Here is a 25,604-nt window from a genome sequence, read left to right on the forward strand (position 1 = left end):
ATTAGTGCACACACAGGGTATATACAATATATCTACTATATACAGTAGAATCCCTTTATAGTAAACTTCAAGGGACTGGGTCAAGTAGTTAAAGTGAACCTCCAGACTAAAAATCTACTCAGCAGCACTGAAAAGGCTTGGTGTTTCTTTAACAGTTTCACAGTGTCAGAACTCCATTTTTCTTATCCAAGTCTCAATTTTGGCTGCACAGAAGCTAAACTCCGCCCCATCAAAGAAAACTGCCCGGTTGGTTTTCCCCTGATGCTGTACAAAGCATGATGGGATTTCCTATGTTGTTGTTCTCGTTGCCTAGCAACTGGGAGGGGTGATCAGGACACAGGACAGTTGGAACTGAGTCTCATGCTCCCTGTCACCTCCTTTCAACCAAAAATATGGCTGCCTTCATGAAATCAAACATGTGCCTGCTATTTTAAAACAGGGTGGGTAAGAGATGATATTACCTATCTATTTTAATTAATATCCAGTAACTAATGTAACTTAATGACAGTGTGTTTGTTTAGGCTGAAGTTCCTCTTTAACTACAGTGGAACCTTGGTTTGAAAGCATAATTCGTTCCGGAAACATGCTTGTAATCGTAGTAAAATAGTATAAAATAAAAAGTAAACAAGACTTTCACTATAACTTACAGAATCATTGCCATCTGTTGGTTTACCCCAACCTTTTTTATTTTGTGTGGCTTTAACAAGAAAGTTATCCAATGACAGTTACTTGTGAGGATTTCATGGAAATGTGACTTTGCACAGTCTATACACTCAGATTAAGCGCAATTAAGTACAATCTTGAAGCGCTAAAGGGAGAAGAACTATTGGCTCAGTTGTGATGACGTGACACATGTATACTTTTTTGCTTGTATATCAAGACGCTGCTTGTATATCAAGTCAAAATTTAACCAAAAATGTTGCTTGTGTTTCGAAGTGCTCTTATACCAAGTTACTCTCAATCCAAGGTTTACTGTACATCAGGAGTTTACTTTATCAGAAATTGTCATACTTAAGCACATAAAGTATACCTGCATTTTTTGATGCTTCAGCAAGTGAGCACAGACCGCCTAAGCAAGACCAAAATGCACAGTGCTCAATGTGCAGGGATTTAAATTAAATAATCATGCAACAGCTTGCACAGGAAGCATAAGTCTTAAAGTTGAGTATGTAAAGAGAGACTTGCTCGGCACCCGGCAACTAGAGAGGTCGCACCACACTATATATAACAAACAGTATTCTGAGGCCACCCGTCAGCAGATTTGCTGCCGGTAAAAAAGGGGCTAAAAAACATTCACGGTTGCTGTACAAGACATAGATCAGGCACTGACCTGTTACATGCATGTTCTCAAACAATGCAGCCATCATAAATGCAGTCCAGCATAGTTACATCGAACCTGTTTCTGTGATGGGTGTTCAGGTGTGAGAGGTGAGGTGACCAGGGGGTGACGGGACGGGCACTACAGCCGTTTAACGCTGCTACAGTGCTTACTAACGTGCTTGTTGGGCAAATGGCAGCGCGCCTCAGCCTCCAGAAACAAAACCAGTGGCCCCGTCCTACACGCTCGCCATTGGCCCACTAGCTGGAATATTGAAGAGAGGGAGTGTAGGAAAGTGAAAGGATACCTCTAACGGTAATATTCAATCTTAATGAGTCCAACCATTAAATATTAATCTAGACCCCTAAGTTTATTATAATGGGAGATCGATGAGACATGGATAAGCCTTTTATGTCGCATGTTCTCCCACTTTTCTGTCTCTGCCCTTCGTGTGGGTGGGATTTCCTCCTTCTCCCTAACTTTTCTTCTTTTTCAGTTTCCCCTGCCTATTTATTTTCCTCTTCATTCAAATCTAGGCTATCCCCTATGTGTCCATCTGTTTTCTTCTACATCTTTCCGTGCCGATGCATGAGGTGGAGTAGGATTTGATTCTCTCCCCTGTGGGAGTGGACTGTGGTTGCTGCATGTAATTGGTGGAAGTCCTTGTGCAATGTGCACATTTGGATTGTCAATAGACAATCCATTTATTGTATTTATTTATGCCAGATTGGTGCGTATGTGGTCGATCCTGTAAATGTGGTGCTTTTCTTTTTATAAGTGGCAGTAGACAGAGCCTATGTGTGCCCTCCCTTGTGAGAGAACAGTTGTAACGATTGGTGTCAGCACACGGAGAGAATCTGATTATTGATGATCTGCAGAATCATCAACAATACAGATGTATACTTGACTATGGATGATCTGCAGAATCACCAATAATACAAGTATGGCTAACCTCTGGACACCTAATGAAGTATAAGTGTTAAGTGTAACTGTAGGCTATCTCCCGTGAGGCGGGAGATACGGACAGCTCGGCCAGGAAGCACCTGAGGGGCAGGTGGCCCTGGGCTGTGCAGGGACTATCTCCTAAAGGGAGGAGATAGTGATAATCTGGCAGCCAGTGATTCCCTGGTAAACTGGAAATCAGACTGTACTGCAGCCAGGGGACTCCAATGCGATAGAGGCCACTGGCTGTGTTGCAGGAAGGACTCTCTGATGAGCAAGAGGTCCTTGCAGCTAACTGACACTTGGTGGAATAGTGTCAAGGATAGTACAGACAGACTGACCACTCGAGGGATGAGTGACAGCCAGAAGGGTCGGGCAGGCCAGGTCGGCAACACCCGAGCAAATGGTCATAACAGATATAAATCACAATCCTAGTCTGGGGTGTGAGGACCTTGGTCTAGACACCCAGGAACTAGTCTAAAGAATAACACAGTATCCTATGCTTGGGTGTGAGGTCCTTGGTCTCAACACCATGGAACTGATCTAAAGTATAACACAGTAATGACACAGTAATCCTAAGTTTGGGTGTGAGGTCCTTGGTCACAACACCCTGGAACTGCATAATAACCAAAAGACAAGATCATCTGTATGGGCAAATAATCAACAATAATAAGCAAGAATTAATGCTTGCATAATCTTTATTAAACACACTGAAAAAAGGATAAAAACAATTAAAATTGGGTGGCACCCATTGGAGGACACTGATACAAATCAATCAAAAAAGTTGTTGCACCAAATACAATGTGCAAAGTGCAGATAGTGTACTAAACAGAAATAACAAATGAATCAAAGCTAACACCTGAGTACCAATGATCAAAAGACATGTAAAAATGCAATGACGAGGTGGAAAAAATTATGATGGAAGCAGACAGCAAAGCCAGTATCTGGGCATATAGAGACCTCTATAGAAATGTATCACAATGCTGGTTTCCCGCATGGAATAATAATGCCACAAGGATGCTGTGAAAAGGTAAGGTGCAGCCGAAAAAAAGCATGAATGTTTACCTGTTAGTACAGTATCAGTCAAATTGTCCCCCGGGTGCGCCCCTCCACGCGTATCGCGGCAACGCCGCTTTCTCAAGAGGTGTCGGTAATGTGCCCAGTGCGCATTGATATAGTCAGTAAGGAATCCCCGGGGGAAAGGTCAACAGCTGATAGAGCATGCGTGGCCACGCATGCACGCAGTGACGCCGCTCGTCTCACTTGGAGCGAGCAGCGCGCCTGCGTATACAGTCAAGGGGAAATAATGTCATAATCACGCAGCAATAATATGCTAATATATAATATTGAGTAATTTAGTTATTGCAACATTCAGTGAAGAAATAAAGAGCATGAAAAACTTTAGAAACTACAAATATCATACAAATATACATACAATAGAGAAATACTTAATCTATACAGACAAACTCCATCTAGTGGCCATATTACATAGTGTCCAAAATAAAAATTTAAAAAATGATTACATACGTATGTGTATATGAACAGAGCTGCACATAAATGCAGAAAAGTGCAAAGAGTGTGGAAGACAAATATTTAAAGTGCAAGATGCATATAAGGTGCTGGAAAATGAACTTCTCAAGACGTCCAATAGAATCCATAGTCAGGAATTCTTGAAGTGTAAATAATTGGTGTTCATAGGTGTATATTCATCTAAAAAATATATGTATACATAATTCATACATTAATATCAGTTCCTTATCTTTAAGTGACAATGTGATACCAAAAATAAACTTAATGAAGAAAACGTGAATCAAACGTGATCATATCACAATATATAAAAAAACTTTACGGGTGAGACTGTACTCACTCAGCCTCACTCGTTATAATAGTGCTATGGTGAAATGGTCTGCTGTAACCAATAAAAACTGTGCCACACAGCATGAAATATTTTAAAGTGCAAAGTGCATTAAATAACTTTCCATACACACACTATTTACCTGTCACATGATGGGTGTCGTCAATAGGATGATAATTCTAAGAATATATAGGTGTACCCTAAAGTCCAGAAGAGTATAAATAATCTGAAAAAAGTATAAAAATATATATAGAAAGAACAATCAGTGCACTCATGTGCATAACAACGAGTAGATACAACACCAAACTCTGAAAAGCAAAAAATCTATAAAGAGCCACATATAGCAATGACAACAAGTGGGAACAACACCGAACTCTGAAAAACACAAAACATATAAAGGGCCACATAGAGCAATCTAGAGGAGGGCATTAAAAGAGAGATATACAGAGAAATATGGCATGTAGATACAGAGCACCCTGAGAATAACAACCAGCATCAAATAGGCTAGGGGTAGGAATAAAAAAATAAATAAATAAATAAAACCCCTTACTGTGGCAAGAAACAACCAAAGGAAAATTCCTCATTGAGTCCATGGGGACTGAGGGTGCCCATGTCATGTATCCACCTCAATTCACTTCTCAGTAGCCTGGTGGTCAAATCACCCCCCCTAATACTTTGTTTGATTTGTTGGAGCCCCACGAATCTCCAACCTTTGAGCGAAGAATTGTGGCTAAGGAGGGCATGTAAAGCCACTGGTGTTAGACGTTTCCCATCATCATAATCTCTCCTAGCAAGTTTAATTGTAGAAATATGTTTTTGCAGACGTAATTTAAGTGGATTTTTTGTTTGTCCAATATATTGTTTGGAGCATGGGCACTGCAACAAATATATAACTGATGAAGTTTTACAATTGATGAAATCAAAGATTGTGTACCTCCTCTGATTAGCAGAACTTACCACTTCCTTCGTAGGAGTCATAAGGCTGCAGACTGAACAATTGCCACACGGAAAGCTTCCTTTGACACTTAACGATCTCTCGGGTCTTTGGTAGTGGCTCTTAGATAATATTGTTCTTAGTGTGGGTGCTCTTTTAGCAGTGATGCTAGGCCGATCTGTTAGGAAAGGACACAAATCATGATCACTCTTGATGATCTCCCAATGCTTCTGTACAACATTGAATAGTTCATTCCAATTATTATTGAAAGGCGTGATGAGACGGATAACATCCTGTTTACATCTACTCTTTGGAACCAGTAGCTTTGTTCTGGGTATAGCCCTTGCTCTTCTTATCGCTTTCTCCACAATTTTGCGGGGATAGCCCCTCCTGCGTAGCCTCGTCCTCAGTTGTGCTGCTTCTTGCTCAAATGCCAAATCTGTTGAGCAATTACGCTTCAACCTGATGAATTGACCAAATGGTATGTTATTCTTGGTCTTATTACTGTGATGTGAGTTATATTGTAATATACTGTTCACAGCCGTTGGCTTCCTATAAGTGGAGGTCACAATTCTCCCATTGGTATCTTTAGAAATTTTTAAATCCAAAAACTCAACTGTCAAGTCCGATATTTTATGTGTTAAATATATATTAAATTTGTTCTGGTTGAGTTTTTCGAGAAACTCAACACACAGCTCACGTGTCCCCTGCCAAATGATCAGGAGGTCGTCGATAAAACGAAACCAACCTATAATGTGTGGATGATAAATCTCCATTTCAGGGGCCCAAACAACCTCACGCTCCCACCACCCCAGGAAAAGGTTGGCGACCGAGGGGGCACAACGTGCCCCCATCGCCACCCCCCTCACCTGTAGGTAGAAGCGCGAGTCGAAGATGAAAAAATTGTGGGTCAACACAAATCTCAAAAGTTGTAGCAAAAAGTCACGTTTTGCAGGGTTAAAGTTCCCCATTTCCAAAAAATAGCCAACAGCATGCAAACCATCATCATGTTTGATGTTAGTATAAAGACTCTCAACATCGCATGTAACAAGAAACATATCATCAGATAACGCTAGCCCATCTATTTGATTAAGTATGTCACTTGTATCTCTAATGTACGATTCCAGGGTTTCCACAAATGGTTGTAGAAAATGGTCAATAAATTTGCCACACTTCTCTGTAATACTCCCTATCCCTGAAATGATCGGTCTCCCAGGGGGCTTCTCAGCATGCTTATGAATCTTTGGGAGTAGGTAGAATGTTGCAACTGTTGGTTTCTCCACCCATAAGAATTTGGCTTCCTTTTCTGTGATGACTGCATTTATTCTGGCCTGCTCTAAGATCACCTTTAGTTCTAATTGAAATGTTTTAGTGGGATTCTGAGTGAGCACACGATAGAAATTGGTGTTATCTAATTGTTTGTGGGCTTCGTCGAGATACATATCTATGGGCCAAACTACTATATTGCCCCCTTTGTCGGCCTCACGTATGATGATGTCAGTTCTGGATTTAAGTTGTTTTAGGGCTGTCCTCTCTCCGTTGTTTAAATTATTATTCCTTGACACTCCCCTGTTGCTGATTTTCTGTAGGTCCTTACATACCAAATTAAAAAATATTTTGATTTCTGGACTAAATGTGGGAATAAATTTGGATGCAGGTTTGAATTGTGTATTCTCACCTTTTAGTCTTCCATCTTCATTATCCTGCAGCAGACTCAGTAGATCCTCAAAAGTTTGTAAATCTTGGGCCTCTAGGCCCATTTCTGCCAGCTCCTGTTGTTGCACGCGTTTGCGGCCGAACATCTTTTTGAGAGTAAGTCTCCTGCAAAAGAGGAAAACATCTTTGATGGTTTCAAAAACATCAATGGAATTTGTTGGGGAAAAGGACAAGCCTCTTTCCAAAACACTGATTTCATTATTAGTTAATTCTGTTTGGGATAAATTAATCACCTTAAGTGAGGCCTCATCATCATCTTGTTGATCTCTGGGACCTCTACTTCTCCTATCTTGTGAGTGTGTGGTTTTTAGTTCTGCTAATCTACGGTCAATAGATTTGCTGATACTGTCTAATTCAGAATCATTCAGTTCGCTCGAATCTGAGGTATAACCAATTTGACTGTTGTTGCGTGAACCAGCTCCCGCTGCCTTTTCCTGAGGTTTAGTGGGATTCCGTTTTTTGGGGTAGCGTCTTCTGATTCCCTGTCCCTTCATATTGCCATGATGTCTCCAGGAGTATGCAGGGATAGGGAGTATTACAGAGAAGTGTGGCAAATTTATTGACCATTTTCTACAACCATTTGTGGAAACCCTGGAATCGTACATTAGAGATACAAGTGACATACTTAATCAAATAGATGGGCTAGCGTTATCTGATGATATGTTTCTTGTTACATGCGATGTTGAGAGTCTTTATACTAACATCAAACATGATGATGGTTTGCATGCTGTTGGCTATTTTTTGGAAATGGGGAACTTTAACCCTGCAAAACGTGACTTTTTGCTACAACTTTTGAGATTTGTGTTGACCCACAATTTTTTCATCTTCGACTCGCGCTTCTACCTACAGGTGAGGGGGGTGGCGATGGGGGCACGTTGTGCCCCCTCGGTCGCCAACCTTTTCCTGGGGTGGTGGGAGCGTGAGGTTGTTTGGGCCCCTGAAATGGAGATTTATCATCCACACATTATAGGTTGGTTTCGTTTTATCGACGACCTCCTGATCATTTGGCAGGGGACACGTGAGCTGTGTGTTGAGTTTCTCGAAAAACTCAACCAGAACAAATTTAATATATATTTAACACATAAAATATCGGACTTGACAGTTGAGTTTTTGGATTTAAAAATTTCTAAAGATACCAATGGGAGAATTGTGACCTCCACTTATAGGAAGCCAACGGCTGTGAACAGTATATTACAATATAACTCACATCACAGTAATAAGACCAAGAATAACATACCATTTGGTCAATTCATCAGGTTGAAGCGTAATTGCTCAACAGATTTGGCATTTGAGCAAGAAGCAGCACAACTGAGGACGAGGCTACGCAGGAGGGGCTATCCCCGCAAAATTGTGGAGAAAGCGATAAGAAGAGCAAGGGCTATACCCAGAACAAAGCTACTGGTTCCAAAGAGTAGATGTAAACAGGATGTTATCCGTCTCATCACGCCTTTCAATAATAATTGGAATGAACTATTCAATGTTGTACAGAAGCATTGGGAGATCATCAAGAGTGATCATGATTTGTGTCCTTTCCTAACAGATCGGCCTAGCATCACTGCTAAAAGAGCACCCACACTAAGAACAATATTATCTAAGAGCCACTACCAAAGACCCGAGAGATCGTTAAGTGTCAAAGGAAGCTTTCCGTGTGGCAATTGTTCAGTCTGCAGCCTTATGACTCCTACGAAGGAAGTGGTAAGTTCTGCTAATCAGAGGAGGTACACAATCTTTGATTTCATCAATTGTAAAACTTCATCAGTTATATATTTGTTGCAGTGCCCATGCTCCAAACAATATATTGGACAAACAAAAAATCCACTTAAATTACGTCTGCAAAAACATATTTCTACAATTAAACTTGCTAGGAGAGATTATGATGATGGGAAACGTCTAACACCAGTGGCTTTACATGCCCTCCTTAGCCACAATTCTTCGCTCAAAGGTTGGAGATTCGTGGGGCTCCAACAAATCAAACAAAGTATTAGGGGGGGTGATTTGACCACCAGGCTACTGAGAAGTGAATTGAGGTGGATACATGACATGGGCACCCTCAGTCCCCATGGACTCAATGAGGAATTTTCCTTTGGTTGTTTCTTGCCACAGTAAGGGGTTTTATTTATTTATTTATTTTTTTATTCCTACCCCTAGCCTATTTGATGCTGGTTGTTATTCTCAGGGTGCTCTGTATCTACATGCCATATTTCTCTGTATATCTCTCTTTTAATGCCCTCCTCTAGATTGCTCTATGTGGCCCTTTATATGTTTTGTGTTTTTCAGAGTTCGGTGTTGTTCCCACTTGTTGTCATTGCTATATGTGGCTCTTTATAGATTTTTTGCTTTTCAGAGTTTGGTGTTGTATCTACTCGTTGTTATGCACATGAGTGCACTGATTGTTCTTTCTATATATATTTTTATACTTTTTTCAGATTATTTATACTCTTCTGGACTTTAGGGTACACCTATATATTCTTAGAATTATCATCCTATTGACGACACCCATCATGTGACAGGTAAATAGTGTGTGTATGGAAAGTTATTTAATGCACTTTGCACTTTAAAATATTTCATGCTGTGTGGCACAGTTTTTATTGGTTACAGCAGACCATTTCACCATAGCACTATTATAACGAGTGAGGCTGAGTGAGTACAGTCTCACCCGTAAAGTTTTTTTATATATTGTGATATGATCACGTTTGATTCACGTTTTCTTCATTAAGTTTATTTTTGGTATCACATTGTCACTTAAAGATAAGGAACTGATATTAATGTATGAATTATGTATACATATATTTTTTAGATGAATATACACCTATGAACACCAATTATTTACACTTCAAGAATTCCTGACTATGGATTCTATTGGACGTCTTGAGAAGTTCATTTTCCAGCACCTTATATGCATCTTGCACTTTAAATATTTGTCTTCCACACTCTTTGCACTTTTCTGCATTTATGTGCAGCTCTGTTCATATACACATACGTATGTAATCATTTTTTAAATTTTTATTTTGGACACTATGTAATATGGCCACTAGATGGAGTTTGTCTGTATAGATTAAGTATTTCTCTATTGTATGTATATTTGTATGATATTTGTAGTTTCTAAAGTTTTTCATGCTCTTTATTTCTTCACTGAATGTTGCAATAACTAAATTACTCAATATTATATATTAGCATATTATTGCTGCGTGATTATGACATTATTTCCCCTTGACTGTATACGCAGGCGCGCTGCTCGCTCCAAGTGAGACGAGCGGCGTCACTGCGTGCATGCGTGGCCACGCATGCTCTATCAGCTGTTGACCTTTCCCCCGGGGATTCCTTACTGACTATATCAATGCGCACTGGGCACATTACCGACACCTCTTGAGAAAGCGGCGTTGCCGCGATACGCGTGGAGGGGCGCACCCGGGGGACAATTTGACTGATACTGTACTAACAGGTAAACATTCATGCTTTTTTTCGGCTGCACCTTACCTTTTCACAGCATCCTTGTGGCATTATTATTCCATGCGGGAAACCAGCATTGTGATACATTTCTATAGAGGTCTCTATATGCCCAGATACTGGCTTTGCTGTCTGCTTCCATCATAATTTTTTCCACCTCGTCATTGCATTTTTACATGTCTTTTGATCATTGGTACTCAGGTGTTAGCTTTGATTCATTTGTTATTTCTGTTTAGTACACTATCTGCACTTTGCACATTGTATTTGGTGCAACAACTTTTTTGATTGATTTGTATCAGTGTCCTCCAATGGGTGCCACCCAATTTTAATTGTTTTTATCCTTTTTTCAGTGTGTTTAATAAAGATTATGCAAGCATTAATTCTTGCTTATTATTGTTGATTATTTGCCCATACAGATGATCTTGTCTTTTGGTTATTATGCAGTCTTTCTGCATCTGATGGGACACTTATCATGGTGTTATGTTTTTTATTTAGACTCAGCTGTTAGCTTGTTTGAACACCCTGGAACTGGTCTAAAGTATAACACAGTAATGACACAGTAATCCTAAGCTTGGGTGGGAGGTCCTTGGTCACAACACCCTGGAACTGGTCTAAAGTATAACACAGTAATGACACAGTAATCCTAAGCTTGGGTGTGAGGTCCTTGGTCACAACACCCTGGAACTGGTCTAAAGTATAACACAGTAATGACACAGTAATCATAAGCTTGGGTGTGAGGTCCTTGGTCACAACACCCTGGAACTGGTCTAAAGTATAACACAGTAATGACACAGTAATCCTAAGCTTGGGTGTGAGGTCCTTGGTCACAACACCCTGGAACTGGTCTAAAGTATAACACAGTAATGACACAGTAATCATAAGCTTGGGTGTGAGGTCCTTGGTCACAACACCCTGGAACTGGTCTAAAGTATAACACAGTAATGACACAGTAATCCTAAACTTGGGTGTGAGGTGCTTGGTCACAACACCCTGGAACTGGTCTAAAGTATAACACAGTAATGACACAGTAATCCTAAGCTTGGGTGTGAGGTCCTTGGTCACAACACCCTGGAATTGGTCTAAAGTATAACACAATAATGACACAGTAATCCTAAGCTTGGTGTGAGGTCCTTGGTCACAACACCCTGGAACTAGTCTAAAGTATAACACAGTAATGACACAGTAATCCTAAGCTTGGGTGTGAGGTGCTTGGTCACAACACCCTGGAACTGGTCTAAAGTATAACACAGTAATGACACAGTAATCCTAAGCTTGGGTGTGAGGTCCTTGGTCACAACACCCTGGAACTGGTCTAAAGTATAACACAGTAATGACACAGTAATCATAAGCTTGGGTGTGAGGTCCTTGGTCACAACACCCTGGAACTGGTCTAAAGTATAACACAATAATGACACAGTAATCCTAAGCTTGGGTGTGAGGTCCTTGGTCACAACACCCTGGAACTGGTCTAAAGTATAACACAATAATGACACAGTAGCATAATCTGGCTAAGTGTGAATTCCCAGGTCCACCTGGTTCTAACACACTGTAGGATCTGACCGAGGTCTGAGTGCTCACACGTAAGTATTCGCAACGGCAGACAACCAGCAACTGACAAGCAAGATCTATATATACTTGCAGTGCTGTGCAGCTCCGCCCGAGCCACTCAGCCAATCCAGAGTCCAGCTGGGATCAGCTGATCGGCCTGATCAGCTGATTCCCCTTCTGCTGGTATAAATGTCCTGTTGCCTGGCGCGCGGACGCGTAGCTCTCCATTTGTGTGAACTAGAATGTCCAGCCAAGCGAGACGCGTGTTGCTAAGTGGAAACCGCCGGTCTGAACGTGGAGATAGCCGCCCTGTCACTAGACCACGTGGCGGCATCTCCGCTGTTCATTACAACAGTGGTACGGTTGCCGATCCTGTTATTTGCGTTGGTACACATAGGCTGAGGGAATCCAACCCTCTTCTATATCCTACATACCTTTAATAGTACTTTTCCATGCATCAAAATGTACGCATGGGACATATGCACGCATCTTTTGTGCCCGACCAGCTTCGCTCTATCTATGGACTTAAAGAGAACCCGAGGTGTGTTTAAAGAATGTGATCTGCATACAGAGGCTGGATCTGCCTATACAGCCCAGCCTCTGTTGCTATCCCAAACCCCACTAAGGTCCCCCTGCACTCTGCAATCCCTCATAAATCACAGCCATGCTGTGAGGTTGTGTTTACATCTGTAGTGTCAGTGTCAGCTGCTCCCCCGCCTCCTGCATAGCTCTGGTCCCTGCCCCCGTCCCTTCCCTCCAATCAGCAGGGAGGGAAGGGATGCAGGCGGGGACTGGAGTTCTGCAGGAGGCGGGGAGAGCAGCAGACTGACACTATAGAGATAAACACAGCCAGCTCTGACAAGCTGTTTGTCAGCAGCGTGGCTGTGATTTATGAGGGATTGCAGAGTGCAGGGGGACCTTAGAGGGGTTTGGGATAGCAACAGAGGCTGGGCTGTATACAGGGGCGTAACTAGAAATCACTGGGCCCCCCTGCGAATATTTGGATGGGGCCCCCCCCATAGGTGCCAAATAATCGTAATGGGGCAGCGTTTCACTGTAAATTAATTGTAAAGTGGGCAGCATTTTACCAGACAATCGTAATGTGGGCCAGAAAATCGTAATGTGGGCAGAGTTCACCAGAAAATCGTAATGTGGGCCTTTAGAAAATCATAATGTGGGCAGAGTTCACCAGAAAATCGTAATGTGGGCACCAGTCACCAGAAAATAGTAACGTGAGCAGCAGTCACCAGAAAATTGTAACGTGGGCAGCATTTACCAGACAATCGTAATGTGGGCAGCGTTCACCAGAATATCGTAATGTGGGACAGAAAATCGTAATGTGGGCAGAGTTCACCAGAAAATTGTAACATGGACAGCATTCACCAGACAATCGTAACTTGGGCAGTGTTCACCAGAAAATCGTAATGTGGGCCAGAAAATCGTAATGTGGGCAGCGTTCACCAGAAAATCGTAACGTGGACAGCATTCACCAGACAATCGTAACGTGGGCAGTGTTCACCAGAAAATCGTAATGTGGGCCAGAAAATCGCAATGTGGGCAGCAGTCACCAGAAAATCGCCATCTGGGCAGCAGTCACCAGAAAATTGCAATGTGGGCATCAGTCACCAGAAAATCCTAATGTGGGCAGCAGTCACCAGAATATCGTAATGTGAGCAGCAGTCACCAGAAAATCCTAATGTGGGCAGCAGTCAGTCACCAGAATGTCGTAATGTGGGCAGCAGACACCAGAAAATCCTAATGTGGGCAGCAGTCACCAGAAAATCGCAATGTGGGCAGCAGTCACCAGAAAATCGCAATGTGGGCAGCAGTCACCAGAAAATCGCAATGTGGGCAGCAGTCACCAGAAAATCCTAATGTGGGCAGCATACACCAGAAAATCGTAATGTGGGCAGCAGACACCAGAAAATCGCAATGTGGGCAGCAGACACCTGAAAATCGCAATGTGGGCAGCAGACACCTGAAAATCGTAATGTGGGCAGCAGACACCTGAAAATCGTAATGAGGGCAGCAGACACCTGAAAATCGTAATGAGGGCAGCAGACACCTGAAAATCGTAATGTGGGCAGCAGACACCTGAAAATCGTAATGTGGGCAGCAGACACCAGAAAATCATAATGAGGGCAGCAGACACCAGAAAATCGTAATGAGGGCAGCAGACACCAGAAAATCGTAATGTGGGCAGCAGACACCTGAAAATCACAATGTGGGCAGCAGACACCTGAAAATCGTAATGAGGGCAGCAGACACCTGAAAATCGTAATGAGGGCAGCAGACACCTGAAAATCGTAATGTGGGCAGCAGACACCTGAAAATCGTAATGTGGGCAGCAGACACCAGAAAATCGTAATGAGGGCAGCAGACACCAGAAAATCGTAATGAGGGCAGCAGACACCAGAAAATCGTAATGTGGGCAGCAGACACCTGAAAATCACAATGTGGGCAGCAGACACCTGAAAATCGTAATGAGGGCAGCAGACACCTGAAAATCGTAATGTGGGCAGCAGACACCTGAAAATCGTAATGAGGGCAGCAGACACCAGAAAATCGTAATGAGGGCAGCAGTAATGTGGGGCTGTGGTGGGCAGCGAGCGGCGGGCAGATACATACCTGCTTCCGTGCGTTCCATTGGAGACTTCTCCCTCTAGCGGCTGACGTCACTTCCGGAAGTGACGTCAGCCGCTAGAGGGAGAAGTCTCCGATGGAACGCACGGAAGCAGGTATGTATCTGCCCGCCGCTCGCTGCCCACCACAGCCCCACAGACACTTACGAGCTGGAGGGGAGCACAGAGGGGAGAGCCCCGAGGTGAGGGAGAGGGGGGAACTACCCCTCTCCCCGCCGACTGTGGGCAAGGCTTTCCCCTCATGCTGCCACCCCTCCAGCACCCACAAAACGGGCCCCAGGGGGGGGCCGGGCCCCCCCGCGGGCGCAGGGGCTGCAGGGCCTATTCCTACGCCCCTGACTGTATAGGCAGATCCAGCCTCTGTATGCAGATAATATTCTTCAAACCCACCTCGGGTTCTCTTTAACGATGCCTGTGGAAGCCCTCTCCCACATAGTAAGGGACAACACTTTTCTTTATGGGCAATACACTTTTGCCTTGTTCCCTTAGGGCATTAGGTGTCCTTTGTGCTTGTCTCCTGAAGTAGCAGGTCCAGATGACCAATACACACACATGACTTGGTTCATGTAATTTGGTTTTAGAGGAATACATCTAACCATATACCGCCATATCGAAAGAGATTCCCTACCCTTAGAGAGTTTTTAAGTGTAGGTTAGGTTTTCAAAATAAAATATGATTGTGATTTTTATTTAGAAATGGAGGTTTTCATTAGTGTAGTGTTGCCATGGTAATGTTACAATGACATGCATGAATTTAATGAACACGTTTTCCTTTTTTATGTACAGAATTGTTCAAGAAGCATTTTATATTTTAATGTATATAGATAATGTGGCATTAATATTTAATGGTTGCACTCATTGAGATTGAATATCGCCGTTAGAGGCGACCTTTCACTTCCCTACACTCCTGCTCTTCAATATTCCAGCTTGTGGTGTGGGTCAATGGTGACCGCACAGGGCGGGTACACTGGTTTTGTTTCTGAGGGGCTGAGGCACGCCATTCACCTGGGCAATCACATGAGCAGGCTCTGTAGCAGCGCCAAACGGCTGTAGTGCTTGGTCACCTCACCTCTCACACCCATCACGGAAACAGGTGTGATGTAACTATGCTGGACTTTATTTATGATGGCTGTATTGTTTGAGAATAAATGCATGTAACAGGTTAGTGTCCGGTCTACGTCTTGTACAGCATAAGTCTTAAAGTGCCCATACATCTAGCAATGTATTGGCAGATCGACCAAGAGACAGGTCTGGTATCTGCCCATACATCGCACACTGATTTCTGATCGATTTATGTATGAAAACGTTCAGGAATCAGTCTTGTGACACCATTCCTTAAAATATATTACCTGTCTGCCATGCTTCCATATTAGTGCACCATGTGGCTCCCAGCATTATAGCATGTGGAACGCAGGGCCGGATTACCGACCAGGCAACAAAAGCAGTCGCTTGGGGCCCCATTCAGAGTCAAAGGGGCCCCATTAGCACATAAACCAGCCCTTGCCATCCTGTCAGCGGTGGCTGGATGGTATTATGGTTAAAGGGACTCTGAGCAGTGCAGTAACTATGGAAAGATGCATATCATTTTAAAGCTCTCTTTCTCCTCTTTCCAATGATATCTAAACGGCTGCTCTATGCCTTTTAGTTTTCGATATTTTTGCGATTGAAATCGCGGCCACAGGACGACTTTTCTCCAAAGTCAGCGGTGGCTGGATGGTATAATGGTTAAAGGGACTCTGAGCAGTGCAGTAGCTATGGAAATATTCATATCATTTTAAAGCTCTCTTTCTCCTCTTTCCAATGATATATAAACAGCTGCTCTATGCCTTTTAGTTTTCGATATTTTCGCGATCGAAATCGCGGCCACAGGACGACTTTTCTCCAAAGTCAGAGGTGGCTGGATGGTATAATGGTTAAAGGGACTCTGAGCAGTGCAGTAACTATGGAAATATGCATATCATTTTAAAGCTCTCTTTCTCCTCTTTCCAATGATATCTAAACGGCTGCTCTATGCCTTTTAGTTTTCGATATTTTTGCGATTGAAATCGCGGCCACAGGACGACTTTTCTCCAAAGTCAGCGGTGGCTGGATGGTATAATGGTTAAAGGGACTCTGAGCAGTGCAGTAACTATGGAAAGATTCATATCATTTTAAAGCTCTCTTTCTCCTCTTTCCAATGATATCTAAACGGCTGCTCTATGCCTTTTAGTTTTTGATATTTTCGCGATTGAAATCGCAGCCACAGGACGACTTTTCTCCAAAGTCAGCGGTGGCTGGAGGTATAATGGTTAAAGGGACTCTGAGCAGTGCAGTAACTATGGAAAGATTCATATCATTTTAAAGCTCTCTTTCTCCTCTTTCCTATATGATATATAAACAGCTGCTCTATGCCTTTTAGTTTTTGATATTTTCACGATCGAAATCACGGCCACAGGACGACTTTTCTCCAAAGTTAGCAGCTCGATTCAGCACAATGCAATGAAATATAAGGAACCCAGGGGGATATAATTACAAACATCATGCTGGTAGGTGTGAGGATGTAATGAATTAGTTGTGGGTATGCTTAAAGGCATATCCACAGGCACTGCTTGGAGTCCCTTTAAGGGCTCTGCCGCTGACACAGGAGACCAGGGTTCGAATCTCAGCTCTGCCTGTTCAGTAAGCCAGCACCTATTCAGTAGGAGACCGTAGGCAAGTCTCTCTAACACTGCTACTGCCTATAGGGTGCGTCCTAGTGGCTGCAGCTCTGGCGCTTTGAGTCCACCAGGAGAAAAGCGCGATATAAATGTTATTTGTCTTGTCTTGTCAAATGATGCCGTGCGCTGCTGATTGTCTTCAGAGCCAGGCTCTCCTCCTAGGTCCCCCTCCTGCTACTGTGCGCTCTGCCGCTGCCCACTCCACCCTCCCTTCCCACAGAGAACCACAGCTGCAGCAAGACTGATAGCAGTAGATGGCAAACGCTCAATCACCTATCCATGATCCAAGCAATAGAGATCCCGTCATCTGAAACCCATCTGTCTCTTCTACAGTGCAGCCGCTCGCTCTGAACTTCCTGATTCTCAGATCAGACATGAAGTAGGAAGTAGTAATAGTAGTAGTAACAGAGCGACAGCACTCTAGAGGAGACAGATGGGCTCCGGATGACGGGACCTCTATTGCTTGGATCGCAATAGGTGAATGTGATTCATCTGGTGCTGTCATTCTCCCCCACTGCAGCTGCCTTCTCTGCTGGACTATCGTATTCACTGGGATGGAGGCTGCATGGTGGCTGTCTAGTTTGGGAGGAAATTAGTTGTTCGGTGGTGGGAGTGGTTATGTAATTCTGTCTGGGGAACGGCTTCCGGTTTGGCGGTGTCCAGAGCTTTCTGCTATTGCCAGGCTGGAGATGCAGGGGGAAAGTGCTGCTGCTGTGATATCTGGCGCCCTCTTCACAGGGGTGCCCCAGCTCCTGAGTGCAAATGTCCCAGCCTTTCATCTCTCACTCTGCATTTTGCCGCTGCTATTCCCTGCATTGTGCACCCACAGAGGAAAGCGTGCTGTTGCCCATAGCAACCAGTAGCTCGGCTGCCCGGTGTGTGCGACATATTGCTGTGCAGCTGCATCTTCTGATTCTATTACGACATGATGGGGGGGGCCCAAATCAGTTACTTTGCTTAGGGCCCCATTTAGCCTTAATCCGGCTCTGGTGGAACGCGTGTGTGATGTCTTGCCGGTAGTCACATGGGATATGCCAGTAGTCACATGGGAAGTACTGTGGAAGTACAGCTGACACTAGCCAGACACTAGCGGGCAACATGACAGGAAAAGAATTTTAATGCAATGGCACACACAACATTTGGGAGGGACAGCAGCCAGGGGGGTCCATCGCGTTTGTTGCTCGCGATATTGCACACAGTTACTGCTGAACACCCGATAGCCCACATCAGCCCGAGATTTCCCAGTATGTTCGATCTATCTGAAATTGGTCAAATATGTGATCAGGAATGCTTGTTGCAGCACCGATTTGATAATAATTATCAAATTGGATGGTCAATCTACCACTAAGTCGCTAGATGTATGGCCACCTTAACCAGTTAATGCCCTCGCCCGATACCCAGCACGCACATTACTCTTGGCCAGTAGCATCACTCCTCCATAGCAAGCCCTTACTTGCCACCCAGAACCCTCACCCCTTCCCCCCTCCAACTGGAAGTCAGTACATGCACCCACATCATACCCCATACCTGCACCCAGCTCCTACATGGTACCCAGTACTTACACCTGCACTCAGCCCCACATGGCACCCACTATCTGCACCAAGCACCCACATGCTAACCAGTACTTGCACCCAAAACCATCATTGCACTTAATACTTGCACTCAGCACCCACATGACACCCACAGCCCACCCACCCAGTACAGGTATGGCACCAAGTATTCACACCCATCAGTAGCTTAATTTGCACCCAGTCCCACTTAGCACCCAGTACCCACACCTAGCATTCACATGACATCTAGTAACTGCATCCAGAAGCCACATGGCACTGAGTACTTGCACACAACACCCACATGACACTGAATACCCACCGATTGCCATCACCCACATGACATCCCGTACCCTCACCCAGAACCCACATGGCACCAAATATCTGCATCAGTATACACATGACAACCAATACCCCCCCATAACCAGCACCCACATGGCACCCAGTACTCACACAGCACCAAGCTCCCCCCATAATCAGCACTCAGTCCCCACATGGGATTTAGTAGTACCCCTATACCTAGCCATTAGCTCTCATATGGCACCCAGCAGCCAATACCCACATATTTCAACGCTCACATGGCACCAAATAACCTTTATGGCCCACACCCAGTACCCAACCATGGTCTGTACCCACATGGCACCCAGTACCTGGCCATTATGCATCTAATACCCTCCTATGACCTTCACACACATACTCCCCACCCATGGTCCGAACCCTTATGACATCAAGTACTCACCGATGGTGCAAAGCACAAATAGCACTCACTACCCACTCATGTCCTACCCACAACACCTACATGCACTCAATACCCACCCTTGGCCAGTACCCTGTACCAATTAGCACCCACTACTGTTATGCACCATCTGCTGTTCAGTAACCACCCAATACTTCGCATCCAATACCACTTAGCACAAATTAAACCTTGGTACCCACTGCAACTTGACACAGACTGTACTTTGGAACCTCAGCACGCACTGCACCAGCACAAACTGGATCTTTACACCTTAGTATCCACTGCACCTCTGCACTTACTGCAACTATTCACCTACTCATGCTTGGCATCCACTGTGTATTGGCAGCTACCATCTCTTTACCTGAAAAAAAACCTTGGCACTGATCAAGAGGGACTGCCCAGTCCTACATCAGGCTCCTCTGTATCTATTCTTATAGGGGTCACCTATCACTACTGATTTGAAGGTGATGGCAAAAATCTGCCTGATACTGCTATTAAGAATAAGGGGGGGGGGGGAGCAAACACTACCTAATACTATTTTCTGGGGATGGAGAGCTATAAGGTGTAAATCACATATAGGTCTGGAGGTCGCTTCACCCCCAACGTCCTGGGGGAAAAATAATTGTAGACACGGGGCAGATAAAAGTAGTTTCTAACCCTGTAATCTTTGCTCTCACCAACCTACCATACCATGGTTCTGACTGATCTGCAGCTCTGCCCAGCCTTTTGCTAACTCCCTCCTCACCTTCTCCCTTGAGATGAGTTATTCTGTCTGCTTTTATATGAGCAGTCCTGCACACTTCCCAGGCTCACTTCATAGACATCACTGAATACACTTAACATTTGAACACACTTCCTGTCTCAGCAGGAAGGCACACTCACACAGAATGAAATACCTACCCACCAGAGCAGACAGCATGATTTATCAAAAGAGAGAAGGAAAGGAGGGCATTAGCACAGAGGCTGGGCAGAACTGCAGATGTTGCAGTGTTAATGGTTGAATTTCAACACTGTTTTTCACTTGCTGAATTAGGAAGAAAACTTTTATAGGGTAAGAAACTGCAGCAGTGCTTTTAGCAAACACTTTTTGTCATGATTTGTAGTGGGTTAATATACTTGTATCCTCTACTAGCTTTCTTTAACTCTTGCTTTGATTTCTGATAACTTCCTCAGACTCTGTTCTTCTTCCCTCAGGCTCTTGCTGCCCTTTTTTTGTTTTTCTCTATCTTCATTTCCTATCTTTACCCTCCTCTCTTCTGTGTCTCCTGCAGCAATGGCCAGAGGGAAGGGGGGGGATTGTTTGGTATCATTTGCTCAATCCGCTACAGATCAGCAGATGAAATAAGTCTAGATCTTTCATATGTTACCAAGACGGCAGCTAAGCTGTGCTCTTTCCTAATGACTGCTCTGAACAATATGCCACTCTCACATCTTGAGTACCACCCACCCCCCTGCCAGGAAGGGGTTCTGTGCACGGGGACCCCTATTATCGTTAAATACCCATTAGTTCTGGTGACAGGCTTGGCATGCATGCCAGGCGTGGGAGAAGCATAGTCAGGATTAAGCGACATGGCTTTTCATTTCTGCGCACACCACCAATTAGCTTCTCATTAGTGGGAACAGCCGCAGGCGTTTGTATCTCGCCCCTCTCCATGCATCGCTGCCTGCCTCCGAGCGAGGGAAAGGTCAATGTCGCCAGCATGTCCCAGTTGAACGCGTCCCAGAAGTAAATCATCTCTTGTTAAGGGGTAGAATCGAAAAAGAGAAGTCAGAGATCTGCATAATGTGAGAGCAGTGAAACTGCAGCTTGAATGGAAATTGCACAATAAACACGCTTCCCAAACCTTTCCCTGACCTTTGTTAGATTTATTGGAGTATTATATCGCTGAAGAATAGACATACATGGGTATCACTTCTGTTCTAGCTGCAGTAGAGCTGTCATGTGACTTCCCAGGGTGCTAAGGGAGAGTCCTCATGTGTTCAGTGCTTACTTCTTCTCAGGACACTTCTTGTTTCTGCATCAATTTAGCACTGCAGCTTTGCATTATCCTCCTGTGAAGGAGAGATCGTTGTAGAGGTGATAAAGACTGAAAAAGCTTGTATCTCTAAAGACAACTGGAATGCAGCAAGTTCCGTATTTCTTTCATCTCTGTCTGTATGCTTCAGTAGTTATATACATATTACTGCAGTGAGGAGAGACAGGCTTTCTAAGGACTTGACTTTGCATGACAGTTCACTGTAGGAAACACTTTTAAATAGTAGACTCATTTTAATGTGTGCTATAATTACGTGGCATACAATTCAAGGACAGCCATGAAATAGCTGTATATCGATTTTTGGCGTGGGTGTCTCAGTGCTCTATTCATTTTCATCCAAATATAACATCAGTTTTTAATTTCTGGTACCTAAGTGGTTAATCCGTGTACTCTCAGTTTTACTTAGGGATGGTCGGAATGCCAAATTCTGATTCCGCGGTAATTCCGCATTCCGTCATGTACCGATTATCGATTCCGCTTTCCGCTACCAATTTCCGCATTCCAAGGCGGAATTTCCGCCGGAAATCGCGGAAATTCCGCCCGACTTTAACATCAATTTTCTCAAAAACTATAAGGTCTTTTTAAAAACTTTTTTTTGCATCTTGCTCAGAAAGTTCTGTTTAATAAACCCTGAAAATTTGGTGTTTCTAGGACTTACGGGGGCTTTGCTATTAACTGCTAAAGTCGGCGGATTTTTACTGTAATGTAAAATGCAGAAAATAGGCAGATGCAGATTTTCTGCATTTTACATTACAGTAAAAAAACGCCGACTTTAGTGGTTAATAGAAAAGCCCCCTTAAGTCCTAGAAACACCAAATTTTCAGCGTTTATTAAACCAAATCTTGTGAACAAGATGCAAACAAACGTTTTCAAAAAGACCTTATAGTTTTTGAGAAAATCGATGTTAAAGTCGGGTGGATTTTCCGCGATTTCCGGCGGAAATTTCCGTGATTTCCGGCGGAAATCCGCCTACGGCACTTGCATTACCGATTTCCGCATTCCGATACGGAAATGCAATTTCCGATCGGAATTTCGGAAATTGCATTTCTGCGGAATCCGAATGAGCATCCCTAGTTTTACTCAAACAGCCTGAGGCTTTAACCCTGTTCTGTCCTTAACGTTAACCTTTTGTCCCTGACAGTATCCAAAAGCTTATTTTAAAGTGAACCTAAACCCATGTAAAAAAATTAGTTTTACTTGCCTGGGGCTTCTACCAGCCCCCTGCAGCCATCCTGTGCCCTCAAAGTCACTCACAGATCTTCTAGTGCTACGCCACCAGCTAGTTTTATTTTTGCCGACTCGGAGTTGGTGGGCCACCACGCGTATCCTTGCATGCTTTCCCGCAGTTGCAGGACGCTATTGTGGGAGGCAACACGTATCTTTGTACGCGTTGCATCTGCAATAGCATCCTGTACCTGCAGGAACCGCAATAGCGTCCTGTGCCTGTGGGAACACGTGCAAGGATACGCGTGGCGGCCCGCCGACTCCGAGTTGGCAAAGAATGAAACCAGCTGGCTTAGGTGGGTTTAGGTTCACTTTAAAGAGTACCCGAGGCGTACCTTATGTCAAAAATTAGATAACTACCTAAAAATATGGATCTTCCATCCAGGGCCGCACTCTCTTCGAGCAGGTCTGGTGTACTGTCACAGGTGCAGTATAGTCGTGCTCATGCATAAGGGGGAACGTGGCCCTGATCCGAAATCCAACAAGCTCTAATTTTTGGAGGAGTCCGAGTCCCAGATCAGCAATGGTGGTCTGGAGAATGTTGTGGGAAGCCTCTACAGGATCCAAAGGCTTCCTTCTTTTTAGGTAAGTTCTCAATCACATTGGGTGCATTGAGAAACGTGTAAAAGCGCATGATAAAAAAACACATGCATTTGTGCGTGTTTTAGTGTGTGTTTCAGTGCGTTGGAGTGCGCTTTTTTTAAGCATGTTTAACTTATTGTAGCAGTTGTCAAGAAAGATTTGTTTTCAAATAAAAGTTCCTTTGAGCTTGTATGCGCTAAAAAAACACAACCATTCACTTGCATTGATGTGCGCTTCACAGCTCAACGCACAGAAATGCATGCAACATTATGTTTTTGTAACACAGCTCAGCGCAGCGCATAGATGTGAAGCAGGCACATTAATTACATGGGAAATTCAATACCTTGCAGATCGCACAGCGCAATGCACTCTGAAAAGCGCACAAAAACATATTTAGTGTGAAAGAGTCTTAAGTATCTGTTTATTCGAACCGAGGTTCACCTCAGGTGCACTATAAGGGCAGCTTCATTACTGCCAATCATGCCCCCCCCCCTCCCCACCAGCAAAACATTGTTAGGGCCCCCACTGTTCACAACCTCACAGCCTGGAGGCCCATCTTGCATGGGTGATAAAGCAGGTGCGGCCATCAAGATTTTCACATCCATAACAAGTATATTCGCAAAAACACCTGATCTGGAGGATGGGCCCCTGTATCAAAGGGAGGAAAGGTTAGTAGTTGGGGTCCCCCCACACCTCTGGGCCCTGTAGGAGCTGCTTACTTATAGTTACATACCTGGTCAAGAGGCCTGCTTATAAAGTGGTAAACAGGCTGCTTACAAGAAAAAAATATTTCCTGTTCCCTACATTTATAAAAGTGGAACTCCACTGAAAAATCGCCACTTCTCAATTATTGCTGTTTTAGGCTGCTTTCACGCATGCAACATCACAACAATGAGATTGTCCAAACTACCCATGGGGTGATGTAATGCTGCAGAAGAGCTAACGATGATGCAAAGGCGACACAGAGTCTACAGTGCGTTGCTGAATGGTACGACTGTTACCCTGTGGTAGGCTTTTGCACTGGAGTCTATGGCACCACTACAATCTATTTAGATAGTGGTGGTGGTGCAGCACACGTTGATTGGCCAAAAAACAGTGAGATACTTCCTGTCAAGTAGGAAGCACATCATTGTACATGGGCAAGGCGGAGCTATGCATATTACCCTGTAGGCGCACTGTGCCGCAAGGTAATATGCAAGAGGAAATGTTGCAGAGCAATTGTCCTGCCTCGGGCTCTCCTACTGTAAGACAACCGCAGTGCACTATGGGCTTGATTCACTAAACATCATGGCCACGCTACCGTTTTTGTGTTTTGAACGCGTTTTCGCTCACAACCGTGCATGAAAATTGCGCACAAAATTTCGCAATTGTGCAAAACGCAAAAACACTGGTGCATCCGTGATATGAGTTATCACAGTTTAGTGAATCAAGCCCCATATGTGAAACTAGCCTGATTGTTATTTACAGGACCACTATAGTGAAAATCATAACATTTAAAACACATGTAAACACATACAAATAAGAAGTACCAGTGTATACTTGAATACAAGTCGACCTAATGTATAGGTTGACTCCAATATTCAACCCTCTTAAGCTGGAATTTTTTATTGACTCAAGTATAAGTCTACCCAGCAAAGTTAATGGCTGCACTTGAGGTTAATGACAGCACTGCATACAGTATTGCAGCCATGAACCCCTCCTGTCCCTTAAGTGCAGCCAATAACTCCTCCAGGCCCCCAAGTGCAGCAATTATTCACTCCCCTTCCTGCAGCCCGGTATTCCACTCTGCCTCTTTCCTTTCAGACGTGTGCTTTCTTGCCATTTCTTTTATCAAGAAAGTATAACTTACCACTGGGTAAATTGCTGCAAATGGAAATGTAAATAACAGTACATACATTACTCAGCGTGCTCAGAATTGCCCATGACTCGTGTATAAGTCGTCCCCTATATGTTTATTAAGTGAGTTAGACCTACATTTCTAGACTTATAATCCAGTATATACAGTACGTATTTTCCATAAGTAAAATGAGCCAAAAATTACTTTACTAACAATGGCTAACATTTTGAACTGAAAAGATTATGTAAAAAATAAGATGCATTATTTCATTATTGCTGCTCTCAAATGCACTGTTACATTAATCTGTAGTACTATGGTACAAAGATGCATTTTTTTTATTACATTTTGGTTTAGCTTAGAATCGCTGGTATCTAATTTGGACAGAAAGAGCAGTCACACTTCCTCAGTGCTGTAATAAAAAATGGCTGCAACACCAAATGCTACAGTTAGTTAGCTCCCTGATAAGGGAGTGCATTGGCATCCCTACGCATATTAGGATGGTTGGAAAGTTGAGCTTGAATTGATTTTTGAGACACTAATCATTA

General features: G+C 43.7%; 1 protein-coding gene and 1 long non-coding RNA gene across 16 annotated transcripts in view; one reads left to right on the forward strand and one right to left on the reverse strand.

Annotated features, from left to right (window-relative positions):
• The window catches only part of ADGRB2 (adhesion G protein-coupled receptor B2), a 751,710-nt gene that overhangs the window by 550,424 nt on the left and 175,682 nt on the right, over positions 1–25,604 (forward strand). The window lies entirely within an intron of this gene.
• LOC137546436 (uncharacterized) overlaps positions 21,235–25,604 on the reverse strand; it is a 42,573-nt gene continuing 38,203 nt past the window's right edge. The window contains exon 3 of the long non-coding RNA XR_011026254.1: positions 21,235–21,432. This is a non-coding gene — a long non-coding RNA (uncharacterized lncRNA). The remainder of the gene's footprint in view (positions 21,433–25,604) is intronic.

This window comes from Hyperolius riggenbachi, chromosome 2 (genome assembly GCF_040937935.1).
Source record: "Hyperolius riggenbachi isolate aHypRig1 chromosome 2, aHypRig1.pri, whole genome shotgun sequence".
In the NCBI taxonomy this organism is placed as follows: domain Eukaryota; kingdom Metazoa; phylum Chordata; class Amphibia; order Anura; family Hyperoliidae; genus Hyperolius; species Hyperolius riggenbachi.